The 17,365-nt window shown below is 33.4% G+C and overlaps 1 pseudogene; it reads left to right on the top strand.

Annotated features, from left to right (window-relative positions):
- Nucleotides 1-11,269: 11,269 nt before the first annotated feature.
- The window catches only part of LOC114077630, a 13,073-nt pseudogene continuing 6,977 nt past the window's right edge, over nucleotides 11,270-17,365 (top strand).

Here is a 17,365-nt window from a genome sequence, read left to right as displayed (position 1 = left end):
TGATTTTGACTTTTAAAACGTTTGCTCAATTCATTTCTCCATTAAAAAATATTTTTAAGAAAACAAAGTCTTATCGTTTTCTAGCCCTTCCATTAGTTAAGAGTTTTTTTTTAACTCCGTCTTTTTATTTTTCCCTATACTAATTGAAGAAGTGGTTGAATTCCATTCAGTAGAGAGAAAAATAGTTCCACCACTTTTTTCTTTTACAATTTGCACCAAAACAAGTGAAACGTCTACGTCATATGAATTAAATGCACATATGCTAATTTTTGAGTTAGGAGTAAAAAGTTAACTAATTAAATATGTTAATGTGGTTGAATTGTTTGTTAGTCCTCTCTTTCTACTTCAAGAAATTAAAAGTATCCTTTAACATACTTTATGCATTTACATTTTTAGAAAACTATAACTCATCTAGAAGTTAACTTTTTGCAAAAGATTGGGCATATCCAATCTTTGAAGAGGATAGGCATTTCATATCTCTACTAACATCTTTCATTATTGGTTATTAATATACGTGGTAGGGTCATTCCTAACCATCACCCTGAAGGTGAATTATTTTTTTTAAAAAAGTTCTCTAGTTTTTTTTAGTTCAATATATTTTAGTGTTTAGTCTAGCTATTTACTCTCTAATATTACAACGCCAAAAAATGTTTTAGAGTGTTAGTTATAACTTTGAAAAGATAAACCTCACATATATGTAATTAGGTTTTTGATATTCAATATATCATATTTTCTTGCATCGAGCACAAGGCATGATTGTTCGATGGAAAACTTCTCCATTATTTAAAATATTTATCACCACAAATTTATGTGTTTATGCTTTCTTAAATGAGCTTATATCTTCAAATAAATCTTCAATTGATGAGTAGTGAAACTTAACTTATTATTCAATCACGTAAAAATTACCACACAAAAAAAGAAATAAATCAAAAGAAAAGAACTCAAGAAAAGTAAAGGGTTATACATAGCAATTTTTTCAATCATTTTTCTTTCAGATTTTGATTATGTGAGACTCTGCATCAAACACTGCAAAATAAAAGTCAAGCTAAGATCAAATGAAACTTCAAGAACTTAGATGTGTAAATTTAGTACCTGTTCATTTGGATATGGAGTAAATCTTCAACAATCATGTCGATTGAGACAACAACAAAAATATTTGAGATAGTCAGCTAAATGAAATTGACAAAGTCTAATTCATAATCAGACATATTGAAATAAACATACTGTCGATTTAGTTCATCAAATTGGTTCATTGCATTGATCATAATATCCTCAAAACTGAGCAATCAAAAGAAATCACATCATAATTTGTATCATAAACGAAACATAAAACGTTCAAACATAAAAGATCATTCTAGAATTCTTATTAACCTTTCTCCTCCAGAATAGCTGGTCACTTCACCATTTGGAGAGACCATTAACAGTGCAATATTTGTGTCACTTAAAAGCCCCAACTCATTTGACTTCTTAACAATGCTATCCTTACATTTTGAGTAGAACTGTTGACGGGATACTGGATCCTCAATTATCTTCATTATAATCTTATTGCGATCCATGAAATTAAATGATGCAAACTAGAATTGGAAGTTAGATGCAATGTCGTTCTTCAATGAACTGAGAAATATATAGATCAACACAAAAGAAAAAGGAAAAAGTTAGCTCAAAGAATTTAATGCAATAACATGGCAGTCTTAAGTTCAAGCAGTTAATATGTTACAATCTAATAGACAATCAATTAAATTTTTTTAGAAGAAACAACTTTCTACATATGCATACACGTTACAATCTAATAGACAATCAAATAAATTTTTTAGAAGAAACAACTTTCTACATATACATAAAATCGATGAATAAAAATTTGTGGGGGGTAACTTGTTGAGAGGAAAATAAAAATAACTTCTAAGCACCTTCTTTCACATAATGAAGTGAGCCAAGTCCTATTTATTACTTTCCTAGAATTTTAATGGCAATATGATATAATTTTAGTGTATAGCAGAATTTATATTTTGATATCTTAAGATAAGTACAAGGTGTATGGGCAAATTGTTAAAGAATGAAAAAAGTCCCAAATTAGTGGTTAATGAGGTTTGTGCAATTCTCTTCCCTTTGAGCCAGATTTTGGGGTGTGAGTTAGGTCTAATACATATTTCACACAAATCACCTTTAATAGAACTAAAATTATACTCCCTCTGTACCAATTTATGTGTCACTTTTTGTTTTTCGAGAGTCAAGTAGTTTAAGTTCAACAAAAAATTTGTGCATGAAATCTTCAATTTTTTTAATGAAATTTATATATTTATAAACCATGTAAAAAGTAATATAAATCAAAATAATTGTAAATTAAAAATATTTAAAAGATATATAAAAAATTTGCTGTCAAAGATAGACTTGTTTGAATCTCGAATTCTGAAAACTGTCACATAAATTGAGACAGAGGGAGTATATTCATAAAACAAATTTATGTCAGTACGGACTAAAACTATTTCTTTTAGTATGATTGTATCATTGCACGATAGGGAAACTAAAATATTTGGGTCAAAGTCGAATTCAAGATGTTAAATTCATAGGTTCTATATTTTAAAATCGATCAAGGCCAACATATTTTAATTGTTAGGTGGGTTTTTGACACAAATATAGAATTTGAATCAAACCTACTGAGGTACGACTGAATTAATAACTTACAATTTAGATTTGACTAACTAATGATGAAACAGGATACATAATAATGCTACAACTAAAAATAGCATAAGAAAAGAAAATAGGTCATATCATTTTGCTGTGTGACTTCCTTCTCTTTCGTTTATCAACTTTACCCTTAACCTAACAATAAAATATGTGATGACAACTTCTATTTTTTTTGATGTTTATCTTCTTATATTTTTAAATAGTAGATAAATTCACGAGGACTAGTGACACATGGTTAGAGACTCTTGGAATCTTTCTCCATATTCTATTAGCAACCTTATTTGTGATAGGGTTCAAACTCGAATCATGCACTCAAATCATATCATGTCATGCTCGTACCAATATTCCATACAAGCGGAGGAAATTCATACATTGAGTTCTATATATATATATATATATACCTATTCACAATATAGCTTAAGACTTCATTATGGACATCTTTAATTGAAATTATCAACTCATACTGAATGGTGAACTTATGATTGAAATACACAAACTTAAGATTATTGAATCTGAACTGAGAAAGTCATAAAGTCTAGCTAATATAAATCGTCACAAACTCACTTCTCAAGATGCAAACATTTATCATCATCGCACGAATAATGCTACGTTCACTCCCTTTGTAAAACAATTGTATCTTGAATTGAAGTAATACAAATTTGTTTTCCCACTATATCATATGTAGGATTGTTTGTCAAGATACCTGGTTGCTGTTAAAATAGGATTGTTTTCCCTGAAGATGACATGTATCTTACAAAGAAAAGACCTATTGGTCAGATAAAAAAGAACATATCCCTTATAGACTTCTGAATATCTCATATGAAGAACTGGCCTTTATATTGCCATCAGTTTGACATGTCTGGTGAGATTCTTAGCAATGCACAAGAACCTTAATGTCCTTAAATGAGACAGACCTGGTTGGCTTCCATATAATAACTTCTTAGAAGTAGTTTGATGACCTATCACACTACTTGGTAATCTGTTGATTAGATAAATTGCAACTAAGACATAGTGCCCCCCAAAACTTCAATGGAATGTGTGCATGCAATTTGTGTGCCCTAGTTACTTCAAGTATATGTCTATGTTTTCAATCAACAACCCCATTTTGATAAAGGTATATGGACAAGACCTCTCGTGTATAATTCCCAACTCTTTGAACAAAGCAGTGCACACAGAGTTAGCAAAATAAGTCCCATTGTGAGACCTTAATACCTTAACATTTCTCCCTAATGAGTCCTAACATAGTACATAAATAGTTTAAGATAAATACACACATCAAACTTACGTTTAAGTAGAAATCCCATTGTAAGAAAGTACTTGTTACCATAAAAAATAGGTGTTTTATAAGGACCCTAGAAATCAACATGAATCAAATCAAAACAAGTACTTCTTTTTATACTACTTGAAGGAAAACCAGACCTAGCAAGCTTAGAACAAGGGCAGAATGAGAAATTAGAGACTTTACACATGTTGTCTTTGATCATATCAAAGATTTTTGCAAGAACTATAGAATATACATGACCTAATGTTTGATGCCACAACTCCATGTTAGAAAGTACTCTAGGAACAACAAATGTAGACTTCTACTTTTTACTTTCAGCCCCATGTGTGAACTGTATGTTGTAGCAAAAAATACAATCCTTATTCCTCTTTACCGACCTCCTTCACCTTTACACTGTAAAGTTCCCAGAAAACATAAAAATAAGGAAAGAAGGTGACTGAACTACCTAGTTCCTTTGTATTTTACTTGCGTACAATAGGTTATGCTGGAATGCAGGTAGGCAAAATATATTTGTAACAACATTGTTAGCTGACAAATCATAATTACCCACAAGAGTCACTTGTGTAGTGTTACCACTAGGAGCATCAAGTTGTGTCATAGACCCCTTAGACATCATATCCAAGTTAGAGACCGCATGATGTGTAGCACTAGTATCTACAATCCAAATTTTGTTATTTTCAGAAATAATAAATGATTTACCTGCAGTATTAACATCATTACACCCAAACATAGGCTAATTTGACTTTTGCTAGATCATTTTGAGGATGTGATCATATTGGTATTTTATGAATGTACATCCTTGAAGTAGTTGTTTGACATTTTTCTCAGTTTGGCTTAATGACGTAAATCTTTACCCATTCAGTTGCATAATTACCACCATGACCAATTTGAGACTCATCAACCTTTCTCCCCCACTCAGAAATCTGTACATTTGTGTTAAGAGCATAAGAGAAATGAGTCTGGGGTACTGAAGTCTCACCATACTGACCAGACTCACTACCCTGAAAAGAACCTTTCTTTTAATTAAAGTCAGGTGGATACCCAAAAATTTTGTAGCAGAACTCCTTGATGTGGCCTCTACACTTGTAGAAATCACAATTTGCACAGAATTCTTCTTAAACCTTTGCTCACCCCTAAACTACTAGTTGTGTTCACCCCTGAGCTACTACTATTTGTACCTTGCGAAAAAGTCCGGTTCTTCCTCTAAAAAAAATGGCTCAACCCACCGGCAGCCACCCTTTTTCGGTTGTTGGTTTACAAGCATCTGGTTTATCAGGTGCATTCTACCAACATTGCTGGGATATATTGGGTAACAATATTTTCAAAATGGTACAAGATTTTTTCATATGTAATTCTCTTCCTAAATCCATAACTCATACTAATTTGGTCGTTTTACCTAAGAAGGAACAAACTCATTCTCTTTGTGACTTAAGACCAATTAGTTTGAGTAAATTCATTAATAAGATTCTATCAGGGGTTGTTCATGACATAATTGAAGTTTAATCACCTGAATTGATCACCCACAATCAATCAGGTTTTGTTAAAGGTAGAAGCATCATAGAAAATGTGCTATTGACACAAGAGATTGTTACTAACATCAGAGAGAGGGGTAAACCATCAAATGTGGTCATAAATCTTGATATGACCAAGGCATATGATACATTATCTTGGTTTTTTTTCTGATGAAAGTTTTAAGAAACATGGTGTTTTCAGAATTGTTTGCTGATTTGATTGGAAGATTGATTTCCAACAACCGGTATTCAATCTTGATCAATGGCCAAACATTGATTTGAAGGTGATAAGCATACTCTTGAGAAACTTCACGATGCTATATAGACGCCAAAATCTGATGTGCAACTTGAGAATTTGGCAATTGATGGACAAGAATTTGAAGGATCAAAAATAGGTGATTTGCAACCTTTTGAACCTGTCGATTTGCAGGTTGAGATTTCCGGTCGTGATTAGAATGCAACTGGGAATCGGAACACAATTGCACAAAAAAAATCAATTTCTATGTGTATTAGTTCCTGAGCAAGTCGAAGTAAATCTCCACGTCTTGAAAATAAGCAATAGCTAACTACTAATCTATTAGCGCAATCTAATGAACCGAATGACATTGTTTGTACTAATCCGTTTGAAGCACTTGCGGTGGAGAAAGAATTAGAGTTAGTTGATTCTAATCCCAAGAATGAGCAAACTTTATTTCGAGCCGATTTTGATAATAATATACAATTAGTTAGCACACCAATTGGAGTATGTAGCATGCAGACTGAAATAATGATAGTGTTATGAGTCCTACATATATCTCTAATCGTGAAGTATCTAAGATTAGTGAAGAAAGTGAGGCTTCCATGTCGCTCAAACCCAATTCAACGATCAAGTCACCCATGGTCACATTGAATACCTCAGCTCATGAGGTCTCGAAAGAAAAGCAAAGGGAGATGAGTACTCCTAGGTGGGCTGATATGGTTGATGAAGAAGAGCATGTTTCACCTCCGCTTTTGAATAGAAAACTAAGTCCACAAGCTTTGGAATTTGTACCTAAAAGTATAGTTGCAAAGAAGGAGGAACAAAAGGCCTTAACATCAGAATTTAGTCCAACTAGGATTATGATCGTGATTTGGGAAATGACCCTTTTGATGAGGATGAGGAAGAAAATATGTTGGATATATGCTTTGACAAAGTGGCTAGGGATGGATATATCTCACCTCGGCATCAAAGAAGTGGAAGCAACAAAAATAAAAAGAAGACACATGGAAGGCAACACAGTTGGGATAGTAAGCTGACAGGAGAGTTTGTTCAAAGGCACCTACCAATGCGACTGACAAAGCAAAACCATATGACAGTGTCAATGACTTCAACAAGATCCGCTACATCTAAGAAGAAATGATGAACTATCAAGTTTTGTTGGATGGATTTGAAGAATAAGACAAGATGAAAATACTTCAGGTCACTTTAGATGGGCTATCTATCATTTTTAATTCACACATTTTTAAAAATAAATTTGAGGTTGATAACTCAATTTCTTCTTGGATTTTATATTTGTGCATTTTTCAAGTATTCTCATTTGTAATATCATCATAGAGTGTATTTCAAATTCTGTGATGATAATAAAATATCTAGTTCTCTCTAGCTCTTTTTTTCATGTTTCTTAATTAGTAGAGGTTTGTTGCCTCATTAGGATTTAAAAGGTAAGTCCAATCCCACCCCTTGCATGTACTTATTTATATTGAGGATTTTTATTTTTAATAAAAAACTACTAGACGCTCTATCTAGTGGTATAAATTGAAACAAAAAGAAAAAAAGTGCAGGGGTCGCTGAGAAAGAATTGGTGGAGGAATGCGTTGGTATGTCTGAAGGTCATTTTCCTTTAAAATACCTTGGTCGTCCTATCACCCACTCCAAAAAAGGGACGGAACACTACAAAGAGCTTATAAAGAAGGTGAGGCAAAATTTCAATCTTCGAAAGGAAATATATTGTCATATGGAGGAAAAGAGGTTCTAATCACTAGTGTGCTACAGAGTGTTCTAATTCATGTCTTATAAGCTATAGTTCCTCCAATATGTGTGATTAAGGAACTTCATAGGATTTTTGGAATAAAAATTTGGAGTAATAAAATTATGGTTGAGATTCATTACTCAAAATACCTTACGGGCTAATTTTATGTGGAACAAATACTGTAAGAAGCATATTCCAACTTTGGCTAAATGGAAAGGTAGATCTCAACTATGGAAAAATGTGTTACACAATAGGGAGTGCATTGAAAAATTTCAATGGTGGGAACCTAAGAGTGGGACTTCTTTTGTTTGGTATGATAATTGGACCCAACTTGGGCTTCTTTACACATATCAAACTGAAGTACAAACATGTCACTGATTGACAAACATTGATTTTTTCCTAAAGGAAACAGGGTGGGATTATGATAGTATGCATGATCATTTGCATGATCATATTGTGGAACATATCATACATCATATGTATCATAATAGATGAATTAATATGGACGGAGATCCAAACAAGCACCTGAAAGTTCTCAGTTAAGAGTGCTTGGGAGATTTTGAGAAAGAAAGTGGCAGAAAATGTGAAATTCAAGAAGATATGGGCAAGATCTTCCTGTCAATATATCATTCTTTAGTTGGAGATTTTGGAATACTAGAGTTCCAGTAGCTGTTGCTATAGATAGTTGGAACAATCCCAACTTTGCTTATGTTGTACTGCCCCAACAAGGGAAACTATGGAAAACTTATTTTTGAAAGGTGAAATTGCATATAGAGTGTGGCGATATTTCTTTTATTCAGCGAGAATATAGGTCCTTGGATTCAGTTAACGCAGTCTATCAAAAAATAGTGGGATGTTCAATTAAATACGAGGCAAAAAGTTATTTTCATGCTATTGCTAATTTGATTTTATGGTTTTTATGGAAAAGGAGAAATATTGTACTTAATGGTGGTAATTACACCACAAGTAAAGTGATTTTGGACGTAGAAATTCATGAAGTTGAGAGTCTCCATACACTTATATACCTTCCACTTGGCCTCAACTAGTTGCTTTATTAGATGGTTTTAGTCCTGAGTTTATTTCGAAATGGGTTAAATGGTATCCTCCACCATAGGGTGGTAGAAATGTAATACAGATGGGGCTTCGAGGGATAATCCTGGACCTAGTAGTACTTCTACCTTTTGTATCACAAACCATGAAGGAGAGTTAATGTTTGCTAAGGGGTGCAGATTCCCGATTCTACGAATGTAGTTCTTGAAGCTATTGCTATTAGAAAAAGTCTTCAATGTTGTTAGGAAAACAATTTCCAAAACATTATAATTACAACAGACTCTTTGGCTTTGGTAAATATGCTAAATGGAGGGTGCGAAATACCTTGGAATGTAACAATGGATGTCTATTCCATCAACATATTAAGAAACTCTATGTCAGTAAGAGTACAAAACTCCTTAAGGGAGGGAATACTCTAGCTGATTTTTTTGCTAACTTGGTTTTTCCTTTTGCAGGTACATATGAATTTAGATCTTTTCAAGAGGTTTCAAATACAATCAAAATAATTATACAGCTGAGGATAAAACAGTCAAATACAACAGGGTACTGATAAATTTAACCATTTTCAGGAAGTCCCAAGTGAAGGAAGCATAATAATTAATTTAGATAAACACAACATTCAATAGTTGATATTAAGACAAACAAGTATGACTCAATAAAGTAATCTTTATTGTATCAAGTCTCAATTCCATATGAAGTTTTACATGAATCATAGATTGAGTACGCTACTAACGTACCTCAAGATGTCTCAATTAGTTTCTGGTTGTTAATATATCATGCACCTGGTGAGAGCATTGAGGTGTTACATATGATATAAAATCAGGACTTAAGGGGGCTAAAATAGCATATTTAATCTATAATTATGTTAAATTTCATTTACTGCTCATTCATGTATTGAAAACTACTGAATGATCATTAGAGGAGAAACAAGAACTGAACGATGAATTAAAGGTACTATTTTCTTACACAAGTGATGTGGAGTGTATCAACATAACCTCACAAAATCAATTAGTAATATTTTTATGGATTTGGGTTGTGGTGGTGGTATTAAATGTATTTGATTCAATCCACCAAATTCAAATTGATTAAAGGAAAACTAATTTTATTCGAGATTTCTTCTACAATATCCAGATTCTAAGTTCCACAGTTCAATAAGATCATTTTTTATAGCAAACCTCATTCAAGTATTTTAAGTGAGAGAGTAGAAAAAGTACCCCTGAGAAGATGAAGTTGAAGTTCACCTCGTGGTTGCAAAACTTTGTGCAGAAACTGGATTAGCTGAAAATGATGCTCGACCCCATCTCTGATGCCAACACCTCTATGCCTCTTCATCTTCCTCCATTTTAAGTAAATTAATGCTCATATATTGGTTTGTCTCTTTAGGTTTTGACATTTATTTTGTTCTGTTTAGTTCCAACATTGGGCCAGTTTTGGACCTAATTATTTTTGAAATGAAAATAGGAAAAATTAGCAATTAAGACAACTTCAAGAACATAATTAATCAAAATAACATTAATTTAATTTTTTTTAGTGAAAATGACAAAATAGCAATATGTTTATTAATGTTACGTATTATATTAAATGTGTGTATTTCAGATTTTAGTGTATAATATGTATTATTAAATTAATATATTAATGGAAACTCATTTATTGGACCGAAACATGGTCCAATAACATTTAATTTAAAAAAAAATTAATTAACAATTTCGTGTAAAGTTCCAAGAAAGGTAAAAATTAAACCAATTCAAAATTTTCAGCCAATTTTTCAAGTTCCTTTCACAAATTTTCCAGATTTCTTCATCAAAGCCATTGATTATCAAGGATTCAAGCAGATTTTCGAGCTAAGATCATTATTGAAGCAGATTTCGTGGTGGCAAGGTTAGTTCAACTTTCGGTTTTGATTTTTTTTTATGTTTTTTGTTAAAGTTCTGATTTTGTATATCAAGATTTTATGGACAAATTATGTGATTTTTGTTTTCATATCATCATAAATTTATGATTTTGTATTTTTGTATATTTTTTTGTGATTTTCTTTTAATGTTTAAGATTAGGTAGATTATGAAAATTCATATATATAGAATCACTGTTGTTTGATGTTCAATACGCAGTTGTTAAAAGAATTTTTTTTCTTCAGATTTTTGGATTGTTGGAAAAAAAGAGTGTATTCTATGAAATGGCTGGTTCAGTCAGAATTACTAGAGGTATAAACAACAACATTCAAAATTTTCTGGAATTTGCCTCATTTGATTTGTGCATTACTCAATGATTGATCGAAAATGTAGGATCTGCGGCGAGAATGGCACAAGAGTATAAAATTGCAATTGATAGCTCTTCAAAAAAAAGGAAAGTGTCGTGCTATAAAACCTCTGTTGATCAACAAAAATATCGAAGTGATGAAGTATTACGTCATGACTATGAAGAGGTATTAAATTATTAACGAAACTATTTTTTATGCTATGTCTATAGTTGGTTTTTGTGTTTGAAATTGCATATGTCTTTCAGATTGGTTTTTGTATCCCCAAATGTGATGTGATAAATATCCAAAGACAGTACAAAAAATGTAAAAAAGAAAATCTACTAAAGGCAACGACTTGTTAATTACTCGACCAGAGATCTTATCTTGAAAAAAAATCAACTACAGTAAAGGAAAGAGGTTAGAATGCCACCGTTATGCATATCTCTAGGAAGGCCTATAAGGCCCAAGTTTCACTCTAGAAATTTATCCGTATACAAATGTGCATGATAATAGATAAATGTACCTTCACAAAAGACTCAAGGTGCTAAAAGCATCAAAAGCAAGACTGGAGATTAAAGTGGTGTGCCATTTATTACGAAGAAAAATAAGTGGAATTTGTAAATGTTAAAATATCAAGTATATTTATGTCATGAAGCTGGCTATACCTCATCTCAAACATATGCATATGATTCATATGTTACCATGAACCTGCCCCTATAGTTGTTTTTGTGTTTGAAATTGCAAATGTCTTTCAGATTGGAAGCTTATAGTTTTAATTACATAAAAAAATTTTGTATTCCTAAATGTGATGTGATAAATTGTGGATATAATTAAAACAAGGTCTAATTTTTATCAGTTTTGCAAATATGCATATTACATTTTCTGTGTGCGTCTAAGTAAAAAGATAAAATTTTTACACGAGTACTATAATCTTGCTTCTTTCCACCCCTTTGTTAGTTCTGTAAAGTTCTCAATATAGAATTTGTTAGTCCGACAAAAAGTATTCATGTAAAAAAAGCTGTCAACAAAAAATGTGCATGTATCAATATAACTAAAAATACCAAAACACTAATATTGGATGCTACAAATTACCTTATACGTAAGACTCTTCTAATTTTCTTGTCAATATTAAGAAAAGGAATACAATATTTATCTTTATATATTCCAATTTAGTAGATTTATCTCAAACTGTATTATAGTAGCCATTATTTTTGCCCATATTTTGTTGTATACATATATTAGATTGTTGAATAATGTATTTATATTCTTTTCAGCATCTTTATGTATTCAAATTTTGATAGACTTATAGTATTAGTTTAGTTGTATTTTGTTATTTAACTCATTTTATTTTTTATGTCATCAATATTCACGATTCTGAATGAACATTCAATCTTTTGTATACAATGTAGTTTCTCTTATTCTATTTTGTTAACTAGTAATAGATTTATATATTAGTAAATTTTTAAGTATGTATTCATTTTATTGTTGAACATGTGCAGGCAAATGAATTTTATGTCAAAAATAAACCAAAAAAAGCTCCCCATATTCATTGTTTCTTTAATCATGACATAAAAGCTGACTTGGTGAAGTATTTACATGGACATGTATTCAATGTATTCTGTGAAAGCACCTGTTTTGGTAATTATATGCAAATGCATCAATGTCATGCTCGCGGTCAAATACATAGGTGTTGCATGGATTTAGAACTCAATTGTAGTTCTCAACAAGCATTGTAATGCGTGTAAATGGATCTACGTTGCGTTTCACTTTGAGAGAATTTGCTTTGATTAGTGTATTAAATTGTGTCAACGAAGAAAATGATTTCATCTTTGATGAGTAAGAACCAAATAGGTTCATGAAAAAATAATATGAGGGTGTTAAGTTGATCAGGAAAATTGATATAATGAGGAGTTTTCATCGAAAATTGTAGGGGGAGAACGATCAGGATGGCCTGAAGTTTGCAATTTTATACTTCATCCAGACAGTGATTTTTCCGGTGAAAGAGCTACCAAAAAAGTTCCTAGATTACATTTTGATCTTGTTGAAAGTGGAAGGTACAGTCAGTTTCCATGGGGGAAAAAACTTTCTATTTGCCGATGAAGAGCCTGAGCAAGAGGTTGAATAGTGAAAAACAATTTTACAGAATCGGGGGAATGACTATTGTATTCCAAGTATGGTTGTTTAAGTGCAGTTCGAGTATTGATTTCCAAGTCGCTCAAAAGGTTGATGACCATATTCCGAGGTTGCTCAACTGGCAGACGACCAATGAGAGTCGTAGATACAAGAAACTTATGAACACCATATTTAGTGATGTTAATAACAAGCTACTTAACTGACATATATTTAATAATCACCAAGTTTGATGTTTTCTTATTGTTTTTATTTATAATAGTAACAAAATGTTTGGAATTCAGATTAAATTCAGGAACATTACACCTAATCAAAGGGAACTTGCTGTATTGCAACTGCCACCGGACGGTATCGAAAATCAAGCTCCACCTCAGTGTTCTGATTCATCAGATGATGATCTAGATGATGAAATAATTGATAGTAATGATGATCTACAAGAGGGAAGTTGTGACGATAAAGATTATGACGATAATTTTCAAGCACCTCCTCCACAAGCAGTAAAGGTCAAAAGAAAAGTAAAAGTTGGTTCCTCAACGTCGCCTATTAGAAAAAGGTCAAAGAAGCTGGTGACTGGTGGATCCAAACAGGTTGCAAAAATTTTGGAACCTCGAATTGCTGTTAAACAGCAGATGAAAAAGAATGTTGTATCCAAAAAGGTACTAAAGAAACTTAAGGTTATTTTAAAGAAAATTGAATGTCTACATGCATATCTAACAAATACAACTTCGAGAGATTATGATATTTCAGAGAACAAGCGGATCTGAAGTGGAAGGCTGGTTGAAAGAGCTGTCAGATTTCAGAAAAGAAGTATTTACCATATAGTACATCCTTCATAGTTATACACTTATTAGAATTTTAAATTTTTAATAAGCTACATCATTATGTCATATTTTTAGGTTAAACAAGAGTTTGTTGAAATTTGCAATTTGATCAACGATAACTTCAAGACTTTTCTGACAGCCATTAATTCAACACGGAATAAGCAGGAGATTTGTTATAAAAAATAAAATGATGTAATGTATTTCAAATTTACATTTTTGTTAATGATTTACGTTGTAATATAACACAGGCCGAGCATTTTGATGATCATATTGTCCCTCCAAATTCAAACGATGAAGATGGGTATACACCACCATACACTTCCAATAAAGAATCTCCATCAAATCAAGTTCTGGTAGTTCAGTGTGACAAATTGGAATCTGGAAATTCACAGGTAATTGTAGTTTTTTTTATTAATTGTATATACGATCCCTATTTTGGTGTTTTTTAGGAAAATTTTGAATTTATTCACTTTTATGAAGTTGTAACTTTTAATATTTGATTACATGTTTATTGGATTTTTATTTTTTTACAAGACACTCAAGGCTTCAAATGACAGTAAATCAGCAAATGTTGTGCCCCATGTTGATATACCGTGGTTTCACGGTATTATTAATACTTTTTCCTTAAGTTTAGTGTGTCCAAAAGCCTTTTTGTGCTAATTTTTATATAAGTTTCTTTTTATTTGCAGGAAATCTGTCCAAAGATGAATGCGGAGATTTTGAGCGAAGAAATGCAGAAGAGACCACCTACGGAGCTTGTGACGGTCCGTCGTGCTTGTGAAGGTCCGTAGGTGGCAGCATAGTGCAGCTGCTGAAGGAAGATGGGGAAGTCTGACCAAGTTCAGAGAAGTAATCCCAGTACCCATATTCCAAGAGTTTAAGTGTTTTGGAACGAAGACCCTCGACGGACCGTCGTGTCTGTGACGATCCGTCATACTTGCCGTCGAGGATAATAAAGAGATCAGTAGAAGAAATTGCACAAGTATGGGACGACGGAGTCCATGACGGTCCGTTGTGACCACGATGATCCGTCGCGAGGTCCGTCGACCCAGCCGCGTTTTGACAGATTTCCAGCAAATAGAGCCCTTGTTTAATTAGGTTTTTATTTTCTATAAATAGTTCGAAAAACCTCGTTTTTGAGGTTAGACTCTGTATTATTAGTGAGATACGGTATTATTAGTTAGACTCTAGATCATTGTTAGATTTTTGAATATTGGGAGACTCTTGATTATTTTTGTATACTCTTTGAGAGATTATTGATTATCTTGAGACTTTTATCATTGATTGTGGGTGATTTTTGCTGATTAATCAATTGAACTTGCGGATTTTACTCTTTCTCATTGAAGTAAGTACATGAATTCTTATATCATATATTTGAATATTGTGATTATGACTATGGGTAACTAAACTCCATAACTAGGGTTGTGGGAACCATAGGCAAATAATGAGATAAAACCTAACTAAAATAACAATTCTAGAATAGTGTCTTGCATGTATTAATAATTCTTTCGCTTAGAAGTCTTTTTAACGGATGGCCAACGTTAGAACTCGCCTTAATGCTACTTGCCGGACCAAGGAGGTAGATAATAGGAAAAGAATTATCAACATAGATTTAGTGTATACTATCTAATAGGCTAGTATTGATTGGTACGAGGTAATAACTTAGTCAAATATCGAATACGATGCTTAATATGAGGTAAAGATAAGGGTTAGGATAGCAACACACGTAGCCGGACCAAGGTGCGGAGTGAGATTTTCTAGATGCCGGACCAAGGATTTAGAAATACATAACTTATCACTTTGCATGCAAGATACTAGGAAAGAATTGTTATAGTTAGAATTATCAAGTTATGAACCTGTGGGGAACACGTAAACCCTAGTTACTTTGATTAATTGATTAAACTCCAACATTCAAAGCTGTTAAGTGTCTCTTTCAATTTCGTTAGTTATTTTCATTCATTTAGAAATAGAAACCCCTGTTTTATTGTTTTTACTTTCCAAGGAAGTAATTGACTGAACAATAGTAATAATAGATTGAAGTTAAGTCTAAACTATTTTCCTCGTGGGAACGATCCCAACCTCACTAGTTGGGTTATTTACTTGACACGACCGCTTTACTTCATATTTGAGAAGTAAGTTTGAGCGTATCAAATTTTGGCGCCGTTGCCGGGGATTATAGCTTTTAGATTAACTTAAACTTATTACTATAGTTTAGTTGATGTTTTCTTGATTTTATTTTATTTTATTGTTTTTAATTTGTGCAGAACCAACCTCCTTGTATGCCAAATACACGGAGAGGAAGAGAACCCTTGTTTCCCTACGATCACGAATTAGAGCGTACACTACGCAACATGAATCGAAACTTGGGAATCAATGATGATGATCCAAACCAAAACATCCCAGCTCCGGTTGATGTTCATGGTCAGTTGTTACCCGATGCTCCGGGTGAACACCAACAGAGGGGACAAAATCCCGCCCCACGGCCCCAAGCATACTACAGAGGCTATGATAACATAGCAGACTCCGATGGGCCACTTGTCTTGCCTCCTCTACCCACAGGCCACACCTTTGTGGTAATTAGTAGCCTGATGCAAATGCTCACTGCCAGAGGTTTGTTTTCAGGGCTACCTTCTGAGGATCCAAATGCCCATATAGCTAAGGTAAGGGCAGTGTGTAAAAGCTGTGTAGGGAGGCCTGAATTGGACTTAGATGTAATAGGGCTCAGAGTGTTTCCTCTCTCACTGACGGGAGAGGCTGCTATATGGTTCACTGAGCTCCCTTATAACTTAATTTTCACTTGGAACCAACTAAGGGATGTATTCTTAGCATGCAACTATCCGGTCTCCAAGAAACTAAACCACAAAGACAGAGTGAACAACTGTGTGGCACTACAAGGAGAGTCAGTTAGTAGTTCTTGGGATAGATTCACCTCGTTCTTGAGAAGTGTCTAAATCACCGTATAGATGATGAGTCACTGAAAGAATACTTCTATCGGGGAAAGGATGATAATAATAAAGCGGTGTTGGACAAGGGTCAAATCATGATAATTGGCGCCAAGGTCAAGGGAACCAAGGTCGGATCTATGGTAACTACAACCGTGAGGGTCATTATGTCCGAGATGGAAACTACAACCGCGACAACAACTTCAACAGGGGTAACTACGGTAACAGAAATGATAGGAATGGGCCCTATGTCCCTCCTCAAAATCGTGAAGTTACTCCTAGGGATGGTGGAGATAGTATGGCGCGAGTTGAGGATATGTTGCAAAAAATGATGAGGAGGTTCGATGATAGTGATGAGCACATTAAAGAGTTAAGGTGCGATTTAGCAAGTATTGGGCAAAAAATCCATACACATGCAATATCGATTAAGCAGATCGAGTTGCAAATAGCCCAATTATCTGCGACAGTGAACACACGAAAACTGGGCACTCTTCCTAGAAACACTATCCAAAATCCAAAAAATGATGCGCACTGTATGGCAATCACTACTCGGGGTGGTAAGCAAACCATCGACCCACCTATGCCGTCTAATGAGGAAAAGGTGAGAAAGGATGATGATAAGGTGGTAAAGGGTAGTTGTGAAGAAGAAGAGAGCACTGGTAAAGATGCAGAAGTCCCTATGAAGGTAATTCCCATGCCTAGACCACCACCACCCTTCCC

The sequence above is a fragment of the Solanum pennellii genome, chromosome 6, assembly GCF_001406875.1.
Source record: "Solanum pennellii chromosome 6, SPENNV200".
Classification (NCBI taxonomy): domain Eukaryota; kingdom Viridiplantae; phylum Streptophyta; class Magnoliopsida; order Solanales; family Solanaceae; genus Solanum; species Solanum pennellii.
The sequence above is the reverse complement of the archived record's forward strand: the minus strand, read 5'-3'. Positions and strand labels throughout refer to the sequence as shown.